This window comes from Mytilus californianus, unplaced genomic scaffold, assembly GCF_021869535.1.
Source record: "Mytilus californianus isolate M0D057914Y unplaced genomic scaffold, xbMytCali1.0.p SCAF_3, whole genome shotgun sequence".
In the NCBI taxonomy this organism is placed as follows: Eukaryota; Metazoa; Mollusca; class Bivalvia; order Mytilida; family Mytilidae; genus Mytilus; species Mytilus californianus.
In genome coordinates this window covers 1,989,289-2,005,168 of record NW_026262679.1, presented here as the reverse complement: position 1 = coordinate 2,005,168, position 15,880 = coordinate 1,989,289, and the positions used below count along the sequence as shown (strand labels likewise).

Here is a 15,880-nt window from a genome sequence, read left to right as displayed (position 1 = left end):
ATCAATCCCACAAATCTCGAAAACCGCTAAACGAGCAAAGTAAACAGGTGAAATGGAAAGTACAAAAATAACATTTTTGGCTAATACAATATTGGTAAGGTTAATAATTTATAAACTTCTGCAAAATGTTGAGAAATCCTCTCCAAATGTAAAAATGATAAAAAATAGAACTCTATATTTCCATTTAAAATATACCCCCTTTTTCTTTACACACTAGTGATTGCAAAAACAAATTTATTGTGCACAAGTGCCCTTATATTATACAATGTTTGTCAGATTTGCAGATTAGATTCTTCAGTCTGTATTCAAAGTAGATGAGATACAATCATGTTTATTGTGAAAACTACATTCATTACTACATTTATAAAGTCAATGAGACAGCAACCAAACAAAAAGACAAACATTTCTTTTTCTTCTTCCAAGTTAGGAACCGAATTCTTAAATGAATGTGTATGGTACCACAAGAACTTTGTGCAGTGTCGGTCAGCACTTCTCAAAGCTATTTACATTTAAAACGTTCATCAATTTAGGGAGCGTTACCATTTAACTTCAAGGGGGGTGGGGTTATGGTTTTTGTCTGAGTCAGAAATTTTTTTCACACATACTTTTTTTTTTTTTCGACTCTTATCAATCAAATTATTTGTTTTCTTCAAAATTTAACACTATAAGGTATGGAGAAAATATGGATTCAGAATATTTTTTTTTTGTCATCTGCATGACCACAATATTTTTTTCCATCAAATTGGGGATCAGAATATTTTTTTAAGGAAAAACCCATAATCCTCCCCCCCCCCCTCCCCCCCCCTTTGAAGTTTATATAATGGTCGTTCCCTTACAATTAAAACTATTTACAGGCTGTGCTGTCTACTTCCTTTCAGAGCCTCAGCTTTCAGAGTAGCTCTGAATCCCTCTATCTTGTGTCTGCTGAGGTGACTTTCGATGGAAGTTGGTTGCAATCCTGGATGGTCTTTCAATCTTCCAATGGGGGCCTCGGTGGCCGAGTGGTCTTAGTAGTTACTACTGTAATCACTAGCCAGTCAACACTGAGGTTGTGAGTTCAAACCCCGCTCGTGCGGGTGCACTCGACTCCAATCTTAATTGAATAGGATTGTCAGTTTTCCTATCGAAGGTCGGTGGTTTTCTCCGGGCACTCCGGTTTCCTCCACCATTAAAAACTGGCCGCCACGAAATAGCCCAAAAGCGGTGTTTAAAAGTGCGTTAAAACACCAAAAATCAAATCAAATCGATCTTCCAATGATGTAAGGTTTTTTTGCAAAAGGTGGCTGTCTGCCTGGTTGTTGATCGTTCTAAAGAGAAGGCTATCCTCTGGAAATAGTTTCGTTTCAGATGACTCTGATGTTTCTGGCATGTCATTTATTTAGGTCAGAAACAATAGCGGTCCAAGAACTGTGCCTTGGGGAACGCCAGATAGTACAGGGACTTAAAAGGAGACAGCTCCTTCTAATATTACGCTCTGCTTTCTATTTAGGTCAACATATGCTGCCCCTCTTGAATGTGCAGAAAAAAGTCAGTTCAGAAGAAGCAATGTAAAACTCTAGAATACTGGTAAAATGCCACTAATGGACAATAAAAAACCACAGGTTCAAATGTACAAGTAAAACTTCTAAATTTGTATCAAAGAATGCCCACAGTTACTGGCAGATTAGCTTAAAGTACTTAAACTGCTGATATAGAAATCAAGCTAAATTTTACTCTAATAACATTATCAGTGACTTTTTAGTAGATTTCATAAAGCAAAGTCATGGATAGTTTATGTAGGAAATCTATATCATATTCAAATAAGGCTGTCACGGTTAGTAACTGTAAATATTTACAATGGAATAAAGTTTAAGTAAAAAATAATCAGTTTTTTCCTCAATAAAAAAACCATACACTCATATACAGGCACATATATACACCCAAGGACTCATACAGACACTCATACTTTCCATACACAATACCATAGTGGAATCTGCTTCCTGTGGTACTTGTTCAGGCACCATCAGTTAATAGCTTCAGCGAACTGCTCACTCCTGCTGTTCTCTGTCCTATTATTTAATAACTCAATTGAATTACAATTGTATATATATAGTTTTAATCGCAATTTTTGTATTTTCATTGCAGATAAATAATTATTTTCTGTTTAAATTGGGGTCAAATTTTTTGTAAATAGTCCACGTATGCAATAGTATACAATGTATAATCATCAGATGTCGATGGAATATTGTTTACCTAAACTGGGACTATTATACTACATGTAACATATGTTAGTATAATAGTCCCAGACCTAAAGAAGAAAAAAAAAAGAAGGAAGTAAACCTTATAAACCATTACAAGCTGTCATGCATAAAAATGTCACTTTGATTATATGAGGGACATGGGTACCTGAGATTAACAACTCTATTGAATTGTTATATTATATACTGAAATGTCATACAGCTTGATCGATCATTAATTATTTTTTAATTAATATTTAGGAGGCAACTCTCTGTATACAGAGTGGTGGAAGGACCTTTTTCCATTTGTTGGGATTAGTCCTTTATTTTTGCAGGAATTCAGGATTTGGCCTTTATTTTAGTGGGAATTCATGATTTACACTCATCGGGACTAATTATTCAGGATCTGGGAAAGAATGCTTCATTTTTTCAGGAATTCAGGATGACACACCCTCTACCTGTGTGCTGTGATATACTGGGGCTGAAGGAAAGTGAAATTAGCAAAAAATTTCGAAATTACATTAAATTGAAATTTCAAGAAAATAAAATTACTGAAACTTTAAATGTCACACAAACCCAAGTAATTTCCATGAAAAACTAAATAGAATCTCCTTTTTCATGACAACAGATCTTGCTTGTCCATCTCCACCTATATGGAATTTTTTGACAATGGCTAGAGTCCATTTGATCCTTGGTGAATCCTTGTGTATTTGTATGACATTTCCAATTTTGATATCTGTTTATTGCTTCTTGTATTACGATGATATTCTCGTAGAGATGTAAATTATTCGTGATTCCATTTACACCAAAAACTTTTGAGTAATCTGTAATTTCATTTTACATGTTTTAGACAGTTTATTAACAGATTTATGAGTGATATCATTTAGCAAATGATCAATTTTTTAAATTTGCAGGTTACAGCAGTGATGATCAGTAATGTAATCCTATGTCTTCAAAGCAAGTGCGAAGGGGTGATTGGTTCATCTAACTGATATGTTGAGACATTAGTTATAGGTCTGTCAGTAAGTATTGTTTTAACTTCTGGAACAATGATCCTGAGTAATTCAACATTAATCAAATAATATATCCCTCTTGATACCGTCAATTTTATCATTGGACATAGAAATACCGGGCGTCTGTCCTTCAGTCCGTCAGGTCTTGTTAGAGGTCTCACATGTACAATTCTAGCCAGATTTTTATGAAATTTATGTCATAGGTTTATATCAGCAATGTCTTGGACCAGTTCGAAAACAGTGCTGATCAATTATTTTTTAAAATGTTATGCCCCTTGGAAACATTAACTATATCGAAAATTGCATGGTTTATATTAGCAATGTCTTGGACGAGTTCCAAAATCAGTGTGAATAAAAAAAAATTTAAAGAGTTATATAAATGCCCCTTGGAAATATTTATTATACGGAAAATTGCATCGTTAGAGCTCTCATGTGTACATTTCTTGCCAGATTTTTATAAAACTTATATCATATGTTTATATCAGCAATGTCTTGGATGAGTGTGAAAATTAGTGCTGATGAATTATTTTTAAAAAGAGTTATTCTCCTCAGAAACATTAACTATATGGAGAATTGCAATGTTAGTGCTCTCAGGTGTTCAATTCTTGCCAGATTTTTATGAAACCTATATCATAGGTTTATATCAGCAATGTCTTGACCGAGTTTGAAAATCAGTGCCGATTATTTTTTTTTAAAAGAGTTACGCCCTTGGAAATATTAATTACATGGAAAATTGCCTTATGAGTGCTCTAATGTGTACAATTCTTGCCAGATTTTTATGAAATTTATATTATAGGTTTATATCATCAATGTCTTTGACAAGTTAAAAAATCAGTGCCAATCAATTATTTTTAGACGAGTTATGCCCCTTGGAAATATTGATTATACGGAAAATTGCATCTTTAGCTCTCTCATGTGTATATTGCTTGCCAGATTTTTATGAAACTTATATCATAGGTTTATATCAGCAATGTCTTAACGAGCTCGAAAATCAGTGCTGATTAATTTTTTTTAAAAGAGTTATGCCTCTTGGAAATATTAATTACATGGAAAATTGCCTTATGAGCGCTCTAATATGTACAATTCTTGCCAGATTTTTATGAAATTTATATTATTGGTTTATATCATCAATGTTTTTGACAAGTTAAAAAATCAGTGCCAATCAATTATTTTGGAAATATTGATTATATGGAAAATTGCAATACTAGCGCTCTCGTGTGTATATTGCTTGCCAGAATTTTATGAAATCTATATCATAGGTTGATATCAGCAATGTCTTTGACACTTTCAAATATAAGTTCTGATCAAATATTTTCAATGATTTACACCCCTTGGAAATATTTGTTATAATGGAAATCACATTGCATTTGCTGTGAAGCCTTCATTTTTCTGAAGATATTAATAAAAAGTTTTAAAGATAAAAAAAAAGTGCTTTCTTTAGTTATTGTCCTTGTACTTTGGATAAATATATTATGTGCAACGCGGGGGACTTTGGAACTCTGTTCTTTTATTACTGATGGTGAACATGTTACTCAAGTTCCTCAATCTACTTGGCGGCTGCAATGTGTGTTGTAACGTTGCCAGAAATAATTGTTTTTGGCAATGATTTACTACTAGAGAATGTTGGAAATGCTTACAAGAATGTCTTTTCAGATAAATTCATTCACTACTTCCTAATGTACAGCACAGGTGTTTGCACATGTAGATAAACAAATATACACTTTTCTGGTTTGTCCATCTGTGTTTCCAATATTCATTGGTGCTTCTGTAAGTTGGTCCATAGGTTTTAAGGTGGAGGATCTAGAGGTTAATACTGTCGACTAGCAACTTTCTTGTAATTGCACCTTTATGTCCTGAACAAATGGATTTTAGTCTTGCATCTATTTTCTATCCTGGTCATGGCATCATGAGATCATATAAAGTGGTTGATGGAAAGAAAAGAAGTATTGGCTATTTGATAGATGTAATAGAAATCCAAGGCAACAAATCAAGGAGACCTGAAGTTAAATTAAGCGTGGTACAAAGTAATCATCCTGTGTGTGGTATTTATCACAATACACTTGACTCCAACTGTTATCCTTTGTCATTGTATTTGCTTTAAGATGACATTATATAAGGTCATTTGTGTGTTTGTCTGGCAGAAAATCTGCTTCATTGCATTGAGCAAAGCTTAAGGATGAAAATCTTAATTGGGATAATTTCCATATGTTGGCTTAGATAAATGATAAAAGTAATACAGTGTGTTGGTAGTGTTAATGTATATGAAAATACAGAAGTATGCTTAAAAAATAACAAGGTACAAGGACCTCGTCATTTCAAGGATCCAGTTTACACATCAGAGCTACTTTTCAACCAAGGCTGGAATCCCTGAGATGTTATTGAAACATCATGATCATGATGGTCACTGGCAATTTGACTGTTTTCAGACTTATATTAAACAAGCTACACGTTGATTTGTGTCGACTTACTTCAGCCCTGAATTCAATGATAAAGTACATAGTGTTTTTTTATTGTTCTGGTTTACTCTTCATTTTGTGTCTGTTTGCTTCTTAATACTGTTGACAACTTATATTCACTGTAGTTTATTGACACTATGTTTGATATTGCTATATACTGACATTGATAATATCCATCAACTTTTCAGCCAAACAATATAAGTTGTAAATTGTGTAAAATGGGAAGCATACAATGTATTTCCTAGCCACAAATGTGTATTTTTTAAATTTTAATTATGTTTTTTCTTATACCCAGATCTGGTTCAGGTGCTTATATATTTTTTTGTAAAAATCAATTGATACTATGTTTGATATTATTAATACATTAATAACGTTTTTTTTGCCCATTTAGCCAAACACTTTAAGTTGTCAATTTACTAACATTCATGACATATATCCCTTTTACCTTTTGTCATACATGTCATAATCAGCATCAATAATGAGCATATTTCCAAATATTTTTTATCTAAAAGTTTTATGGACAATGAAAGTAAGAAATTGACAAAAAATATTAAGATCAATTAAGCAAATTGGTGTTGGGATTTTTAATACGTCTTATTTGTTTTTGATAAAACAATTTCTGATGCAATAGAAATGAAAATATGTATGATTTGTTGATAGATTATTGCAGGATCCAAATATTTTTATATTTTTTGGTGATTTTTTAGATGTTCACGGGATTACATTTAAGACACATGCTCAGTTTATGTTCTATAGAAACACATTTCATCATTAGAATGGAACATCAAACAGAATGCTTTAACATGGTATTGTTAGATGAGTGAAATACTACTGCAAAAATGAGTGAGTGTATAGTAAGATAAAAATTTAACTTGATGTTCAAAGGGAAATAACTCAAAAAATGATTTTAGACTAATTTCCACTAAAACTTATTCAGTTATGTCCCTCTTGGTTAAATGTTTGGAGACATTGTTTTGTTTTGTCTGTTTATCTGTCCCACAAAATCTTACACAGTAAATACATGAATAAATATTTTGTTATGAATCTACTGTACATTATGTTTTTTTATTAGTTTGATTTTTTGCTTACTGATATGTGAAAGTGACTAGTTCTTATATACGTAAATGTCTGGATTATAACAACATAAGTTACATATTTTAGACAAAAAAGGATTTGAAACGATTGGTGTCATAAATTTTTTTGGGTAAAATACTTGTTAGGTGGGTAGGGAGGCAACATCAAACAATCAAAATTTTATTTTTGGCCCAATACCACCATTACTAAAAAACAGAAAGTTTGATAAAGACTTTACTGAAAAATTGTGAACAGCTGGTGAATGTCCAATTGGATAAAAAAAAAATTACTAAATAATACATTTATGATCCTCTGTTAGAAATCTGGTTAAATAGCTAATCTGCATTTAAACATGACCTCACTAAAAATGTAAAATTGAAAATTGGTAAAAAAAAAAATAATATTTTTTCATGAAAAGTCATTTGAAGGAAATATTGGTTGAATAATACATTTATGATCCACTTTAAGAATTTAATGATTAACAACACAGTTCAGTGAGGTGAACATTCTTTAGATCCTGTCCATGACCATTTCTAGCAATTTATTTATGATAAATACTCATACATATATATATACAGATATTCAAATTACAAAATTATATGTACATGTGTAGAGCCATATTTGTCAAGAAAATTATTTAAAAAAGATTTCACATAGTTGTTCATGGAGTATGAATTTTACTGTAAATTATGCTGGTTTTTTTTCAGGAGATTGAATTGAAAATATTGAAATGTAAATCTTGTAACAATTGACCAGTCAACTGACCAGTAGTAATAACACGATTAATGTTTCCTGAGACATCATCTGCTATGAACATTTATCAAAGGTATATTAAATAAAGATGGTCACAATGAATACTGACTCTTGTGTCCCATAGTACTTTACTTATCTTATACAATATCTGGTAATAAGGTATGAACAAAAATTGATCAATACACATGATGGTCACAATAACAATATTTGACTTGAAAGCAAGTAGGTAAATTATGAAACATAAGGGGAAAATACTGTGGCTAAGAGTGGGAAGGAAATGTTGATCTAAATGTCATGTAAGACTAGTTTTAAGTCATAGTTGAAATAAAGGGAGAATGTGTACATGGGACACAGTTGATGCCCCCGCTTGCATATAACTTTATAAAGGGACATAGCTCAAGAATGGTAAAAGTGACGCCACCCAAATTCTAATTGGATCTGAGTTTTGTGGTAATAAGCATTGTGTATAAGTTTTATTACATTTGGTTGAGGCAAACTAAACTTAGAGAACAAAAAAGAATTCTGCAATTTTTATACAACCGCAAAAAATTTTGCTGTCGTATATTGGTATCACGTCATTGTCGTCCGAAGACATTTGGTTTCAGGACAATAACTTTAGTATATGAAAATAGAAATCAATGAAATTTAAACACAAGGTTTATAACTACAAAAGGAAGGTTGGGATTGATTTTGGGGGTTATGGTTCTAACAGTTTAGGAATTAGGGGCCAAAAAGGGGCCCAAATAAGCATTTTTCTAGTTTCCAGACAATAACTTGTGGAAAGGTGTATGGATCTCTCTGAAATTAGACCATAAGTTTCCATACCACAAAGGGATGGTTAGGATTGGCTTTGGGGGGTTATGGCTCAAACCGTTTAGGAATAAGGGGCAAAAAAGGGGGAAAAACAAGGGTTTCCTGGGTAATGGACAATTACTTAAAAGTACAATGTTATGTTTGGATTACCTCCCTTACACTGCTTTTAAATTATGTATAAAGAAATGTTGTATTGTCTTGAGGTGATTAGCTGTCAATTTATTTTTAGAAGTTACTGTTAAAAATGCTGATTAAGGGATATTAATTTTAGCCATGATTATGTATGTCATTTTCTATTTTAAGACTTTTATGATGTATTTAACTGGGTAATTATGGTTGCAAACTCCATTGGAAATTTGAATTGAGATAATGACCATATCTTGAGGGAAAGATATTTTTTTTTGAAAAAGGGGGGGGGGGGGGGAGGTGAAAAAAAATTAGGGGTAAAAAAGAAATTCGGAGGGAACTATTTTTTCTCATTTCAGATTTCAGAAATTAAAAAGAAAATTTCTTTTTTTTTGGGGGGGGGGGGGGGGGGGGGGGGGGGGGTCAATTCGCAACAGCATAGTGTATTGCACAAAAGCAAAAAATTGAATATAAATTCAAATCATATAACAAATTCTAAGTTCTTTGACTACAGTTATTCTGTGTCCGAAACCTATTATATGTCAAATATTTATACATCCAAATTCAGACCTGTATCAAGTGCGAATATTGTGTCTATTTTTGCCCCAACTGTTCAGGGTTGGACCTCTGCAGTCGTATCCAGCTGTGCTCGGCGAAGCAATTTATTCCATTTGAACAGGGGCATAACTCATAGAACGGTAAAAGTAACACCCCCAAATTTTATCAGTTAGCTACCTTCAGTTACCTGGTTGGCTGAACAAAATGTTGATAGTTTTATATGAAAGGTGGTAGCATTTTTTATAGATACATTTTGATGATTTCTAAATAATTTTATTTCCAGCTAAACCATGTAAACCCACCCTGTCCTTTATCCTTGTCAATCCACTTTTCAAAGAACCTTAGTTACCTCATTGATTTGAATTATATTTGTTCCCACCCTCAATCTATATGCATGATATTTCCATTGGAAATTAAGCAAACAACAAACACTTACTTGATGATTTTTTTTGCTGGTTCTTTATTTGGTTCTTGTCTCATGAACATTCCTTTTAATCTTTTATCTCTAATGTTTTCATTTTTTATTTTCAGATGAGAGTTAACTGGAAAGTCATTGATTCCTTGGCATTAGGAATTTCAACAAAAAGATAACATCAGCCCAGTAGAGTTTTTAAATTTCAATAACATAAAAATGATCACAATTCTAAATGGATACTGGTTCTTATGTTGACTGAACTACACTATTCTTGATGCTTAAAAAATATTCTGTAGACATGTTAAATAAAGTGTTAAATGTTATAACAGTTATTTGTTTGCACCTGTCCTAAGTCAGGAATCTGATGTTCAGTAGTTGTCGTTTGTTGATGTGGTTCATTAGTGTTTCTCGTTTTTTATATAGATTAGACCATTGGTTTTCCCGTTTGAATGGTTTTACACTAGTAATTTTTGGGACCCTTTATAGCTTGCTGTGTGGTGTGAGCCAAGGCTCTATGTTGAAGACGTACTTTGACCTATAATGGTTTACTTTTATAAATTGTGACTTGGATGGAGAGTTGTCTCATTGGCACTCATACCACATCTTCTTATATCTATGTATATGTACTGAAGACTAACAGGGAATTCCTTTAAAAGCAAGAAACATATTGAGTAGAACCGAAAATGTATATGCTACCAGGAAGGAAACTGGGTGAATGTAACTTCAGTCATCTGTATTATTGGAAGAAACAAGGTGATAATAAATGTTTGTCTCAGATGTACCTTTATTAATAAGATTAACTAATAGGCCATTTCTGGAAAAGATTGTCAATTACGCATGCATTATGACGTAGATAGAAGGCGCACCTGTATCCCTGCACTATTAAAGTTGCAAACAATTTCAGGATTGTCCTTCTGCAGGGTAGTCTAGAAATAATTTATGTTCTGTAAGTGTACGTAATCTCAATTCCAGTAAGACTGAAGGGAGGATGACCAACTAATAAGATTTTAATTTCCCGAGTATTTTGTTCAGTATAGGATCAAACTGTTTCACCAGTTCTCTCAACATGTATTGGAAGTAAAGATGCGTACATTTTGGTCACATGGTGATTGAAGTCAAATGATAGATTCAACTAACTACCGATTCTTGGAACTGCATATATATACACCCTCAAAAGAATGAACCTTTAAAAAGTTCCTGTAAATAAAATTCGCGTTCAGTTAATACCATGCAAAAACATGATGGCTAAGTTCCTTATTTTGCCTTTACAGAAATTTAAGACCCCTCCAAAATATCTCATCTTAGGTTGATAAGATAAGATATGGCAACATTGAAGCTGCATTGTTATTGGTTCTTGGAAGATAAATGTGACCTTTTGCCATCATTTTATATAAATAAATAAATAATATACGCAGGCAAATTTATTCCTTCTTTTCGAATGATCTGCAAAAAGATGTGTTCTTTCTATGTGACGTCATCAGGCATGGTCGCCTTTTTTCATGCCGTCACAATAGGAAATTCAGAGGAAAGCAAGAAAATTCGACGTCATAATCGGACTTTAACCAATGAAGAACTGAGATCAAACGAACCACACGTTGATTAAATTTTTTTTATACAATGGGTGCAGAAAGGGATAAATTGACGAAGAATTAGAGAAATATATATATATATATAAACAAGTCTAAATTGAAAACAACGTTCAAACCTATGATTGCGTTGGATAAAATTTTTATACGTTTGCATACAAAACAAATTTCTTTGTAGAGGGGTCTAAATACAGCACAAACAACATTTTCCAAAAGACCAAATGAGTGAAAAGTATATTTTAACAAAACGCATTTGACTAGCAGGTCGAACAACGGATGTTCTTAAACCCTGCTGACTGCCATGGCGATTGCCAAATAAACAGATCACAGATGTAACACAATGGATCTTAATTATTAATTTAATACCAAACAGAAAACAATAAACTTGCGGAAAAGATGGTATAACGCAAACATGAGGTGCAAAATTTTTTACACCATATCCGGATTTCGACAATTAATGTCTCTTCAGTGATGTTAGGAATCGAAACGGTATTTGGAAGGCCATATAATTTACCTCAATTTGGGATTGACTCTTGAATTTTGAAGAGTCGAAATAAGATGAACGGATCATATAAACCCGCAGGCAAATATAATACAAGCCCAAACGAAAAAATATAAACAAGTCTAAACTTTGAAAACAACGTTCAAACATATGATTGCGTTGGATAAAAACCGCAATTTTTATACGTGTGCATGCAAAACAAATTTCTTTGTAGAGGGGTCTAAATACAGCACAAACAACATTTTGCAACGGATCATATAAACCCGAAGGCAAATATAATACAAGCCCAAACGAAAAATACATGTACACCATATCACCCTTGTTATTATCTATATAGTTATTAATATCATCTTTACATTTCAGTATATCACAAGACACCGTACAGGAAAACAAGTTGTTATTTTGCAATTCGCCGTACAACGCCCTTCAATTCTCCGTATAGTAACTTGAAAATTACAGGTACGTATTCTTTAAAAAAAAACATCTTTTTGATAGCAAATTTCAGTAAATATACTAAATATGATGTCACATTATCATAATCTAAAAATTTGTCTGGAAAAAGAATGAATATTTGGCCAGTGGGATGTCGGAGAGCGATTGACCTCGAAATTTTTTGGTACCAAGCGCACAGTTTTGAAGTATTACGCAAAATCTTGTCTTTGTTTGCTACTTGTTGGCATTAAAAATTAAGCACTATATATATCAGAAAATCGTTTCATAAGCGGTAACCTCATCAAAACGGTAGAAATGGTTTAAATCAAATGATTTCTAATTTCCGTTGGCTTTTATACTTTATTTTTTGTTGATGTTTTTTCATTTGAATTTGTCACAAGTTTCATGTTTTACTTATATGACAATAAAGAATTATATACTGAATAATTTAAATTCTTATCCTTTGACATGGCATTTTCGTATAAAAAAACTGCGTTTTGCCCATGTCTGATGATGACTACCAGCTCAAACGAGTGTCTTCCGAATCACTACCCCATCCCCACCCCCTCTTCTGCGCCTTTTATCCAGGAAAAAATACCCAGGTGTGCTTCTTGTTTAAGTTAAATAGTAAAATTCAAATATACATTTTTCATAACTATCGATTAATTCCAGTACGTGGCAAATATTTCATGCATATTCAGGACTAGAACAAATTGGTAATAAAAGGACCTTTAATAGTAAGCATTAGCTCGGATTATAGTAACTTTCTCAAAAATCAATAGAGATCTTCCGCTCATTAAATATGACCATAATTATATCTAAGTAAGGTTTCAATCCAGTATGTAATATCTGGTTTTCAGATATTACATATTGGATTGAAACCTTACTTAGATATAAAAGTTATCTACACAAATTGAGGTCTATATTTATGCCCCTGCCGCTAGGCGAGGGGGCATTAAGTGTTACCCTTGACCGTCCGTCAGTCTGTCTTTCCGCCCGTACTTCCGTCCGTCCCATTTTTAAATTGCAAAGCTTGAGCAGGGGCATTCGTGTCCTTAGACACTTTCTTCTTTTATTAGTAACTATGATCTTGACATGGTGAACTAAAAATCAATGAGGAACTTCCTCTCATTACATGCAACATATATCCCAGTAAGGTTGCAATCTGATATAAGAATTCGAGTCAACTGAGCATCTTGAAAAAAAGACAGACGGACAGACGGACAGACGGACTGACATACAGATGAACGGATTGACAGGCAGGAAAAAATCTTCATTGCAAGGGATATAATTCATACCATCAGTAAGTAAGAGTCTGCATGGTAGGTACACAAGGATGAACAGCAGGGACTGACACTAGAAATTGATGGCTACTGAGGATGGATACTGGATAGACAGGAAATTTCCCACTAACCCATCAGAGTGTTGTTGCAGCTGTTCTTTAACGTGCAGAGTATATGGAATTTGCCCTTCAAGAGACATGGGATTTAGAATTTGGTGAAATTATTAACTTCTTTCTGCAGCAAAATCCCTAGCAGGATGGATAGTCTTATACTTATTCTACTTAATATCAAAACCCCTTTTTAGTCAAAAATTTGGAATTTTGACTGAACGTTGCAATATTGCTGTATGAAAAAAAAGAGGTCAAACACGTATGAATAATTCAAATGTTGTGAAAATCTTTTCATATAAGTTCATCTTACTTTATGTAAACCAATGAACCAAGAAAATTTTAAAGAAAAAATCTTAGTTTTTATATGCAACTCCATATTCAACTTTACATGGTTTTCAATATTCATCCTATTTTTGTTTTTGGCAAATGCTTCGTAGAAAATATTTTATATAAGTCTTGTGTATGGTCTAAAAATTCATAATGTTGGGATAATTTCAGCTTATTTGGTGTAATCTGGGACCAATATTTATAAATCCAAGGTGTTAATTGATATGACATAATTTTCATTTTTCATAATGTACTAAAGTTTTTGTCATTCTGTGCAAACAATACTTATTTTATGGTATAAAAAGTGTCACAAGCCACAAATATATGAGTATATGCTGCTTATTAAATGTTTCGACTTGAGGTCGCACAACATTCAGCCAACATGATATTCTTCCAGCTTCTACGTTATATGACTTGAAACAAAAAGACATTTTCCCCATTCAGATTAAATTCAGCATTTGTCCTCAACATGCATGAAATATTTGCCACTGGATGTTGAGCAAACATCAACTAATCAATCAATTCAGCATACATATTTAATTAAATAGGAACAAAATTACTGCGGAAATTAATCCGAATGAAATAGGACTTTTTTTCATTTCCCTCCATGAATACAAAACTATAGTTGTTGGCCACTTTCAGCAACCTTGGCTATATATGGCAGTCAGTCTATGGTTGGTGGAGGAAGATGGAACTAATACCCGGAGAGAACCACCAATCTTCAGCAGAAAAACTCAGGCAATCCTTGTTAATCAAGATCTGAGTTGAACCCTCGCAATGACCAGGTTTCAGATTTGGATCAAAGTTGAAAGGCTAGTGACTGGTTCCATCAGATGTAAATTGAGACAGAACAAATCATTATTCAATAGCCTTAATATGAACAAACAAAAATGTCTAAAATGCAAGCTTAACAGTTCATAAACTGTTAACACAGAGATATGCCTCGCCTTTTTGTTATTTTGCTAGTAAAATGCAACTGATGATATTTAAATAGCAAAACTTTAACATGCAAGTTATGCAAAATATTCAAAGTCATTGAACCATGACTGAAGGCAGAGGGCCAAACATTTTCCATGGAAATACGATGTGCCAATGCTAATACAACATACTAAATATCATTGACCTACCACTAATTGTTACCCATAAACTGACCTAATCACAAACTAATACATGTAAACTAAGCAAAAGTTTCGAAGTCAGTAGACAATGACCGAGGGGACAGGGCCAAATTATCTCCATGGAAATGAGATGTGCCAATGCTGATACAACTGCATACCAAATATCATTGACCTATCACTAGTAGTGGTTCCCCATAATCAGAAAGTAGGTACCTCACAGATCTGAAAAGCTCTCACATGTTTTAACTCATCACTGTCAAGCTTTGACCAAAATGGTAGTCATCCTGTTCAGCAGTACCTGAAAAAAATGTGACGGAAATATTTGCTGGACAAACAGGCTGACATAGGGACAGACCGACAAGGTGAATGCAATATAGCCTTAACTCCTCGAGGAGGGATATAATACTAGGACAAGAAGCCATCATTGCTGATTTTCAATATAAACTTTTATTAAGAAATATTATTATTTCAATAACCATACACAAAACGCAAAAAAAAAAAATAACACTTGAATGTTTTGTTAATAAAATATCATGCTCTTACTCCAAATATTGAAAATTAAGAAACAATGTAATTATTTTTTTAATTACTGGTAATCAAATTCGAAATACCTTACCCTCCTTCTAGATTCATCCAATCTTAATCCAATGGCAGGTTTTAGTAGTTTTATTGAAAATTGGTCATAAGAGATGACTACAATTAGATGAAAGAAGCACCTGCTGTTAGATTGAAACAGAATAAACCTTCACAAAGTCTTGTTCTATCTCTCTATCAAATATGCAAATCAGATGAATTTAATATATAAAAAGATGAATTTAATATCCAAAAGATATCATTAAATTTCAAACCAACCCATACTGCTATTTCCTATAACTTAGTTAACAGTTTTTACTAAGCTCTACAAAATGGCAAATTTTGATTACATCTGATGTGCTCCTATTAATGTCTAATTAATTACCTTTCACCAAAGGAAGCGACCAGAATAAGGAGGTAAATAGGTGTATTCCCTCCCCTTGCCATAAACTTCACCCTATTAGCTCCTCATTCATCACATGGATTTATTTAACTTATAAATTTTAGAAAATCCCATACTGCCAT

General features: G+C 32.9%; 2 long non-coding RNA genes across 3 annotated transcripts; both read left to right on the top strand.

The window, feature by feature from the left end:
- Window positions 1–4: 4 nt before the first annotated feature.
- On the top strand, window positions 5–6,549 carry LOC127733831 (uncharacterized). Of its 2 annotated transcripts, none has more exons than XR_007997173.1 (3): window positions 5–94; window positions 3,131–3,238; window positions 6,393–6,549. It is a non-coding gene; the product is annotated as an uncharacterized LOC127733831 (long non-coding RNA). The 2 variants fall into 2 exon arrangements; XR_007997174.1 differs by having other exon boundaries at window positions 10–47.
- Window positions 6,550–7,404: 855 nt separating this feature from the next.
- On the top strand, window positions 7,405–9,747 carry LOC127733830 (uncharacterized). The gene is made up of 2 exons (XR_007997172.1): window positions 7,405–7,585; window positions 9,541–9,747. It is a non-coding gene; the product is annotated as an uncharacterized LOC127733830 (long non-coding RNA).
- The last annotated feature ends 6,133 nt before the right edge of the window (window positions 9,748–15,880 follow it).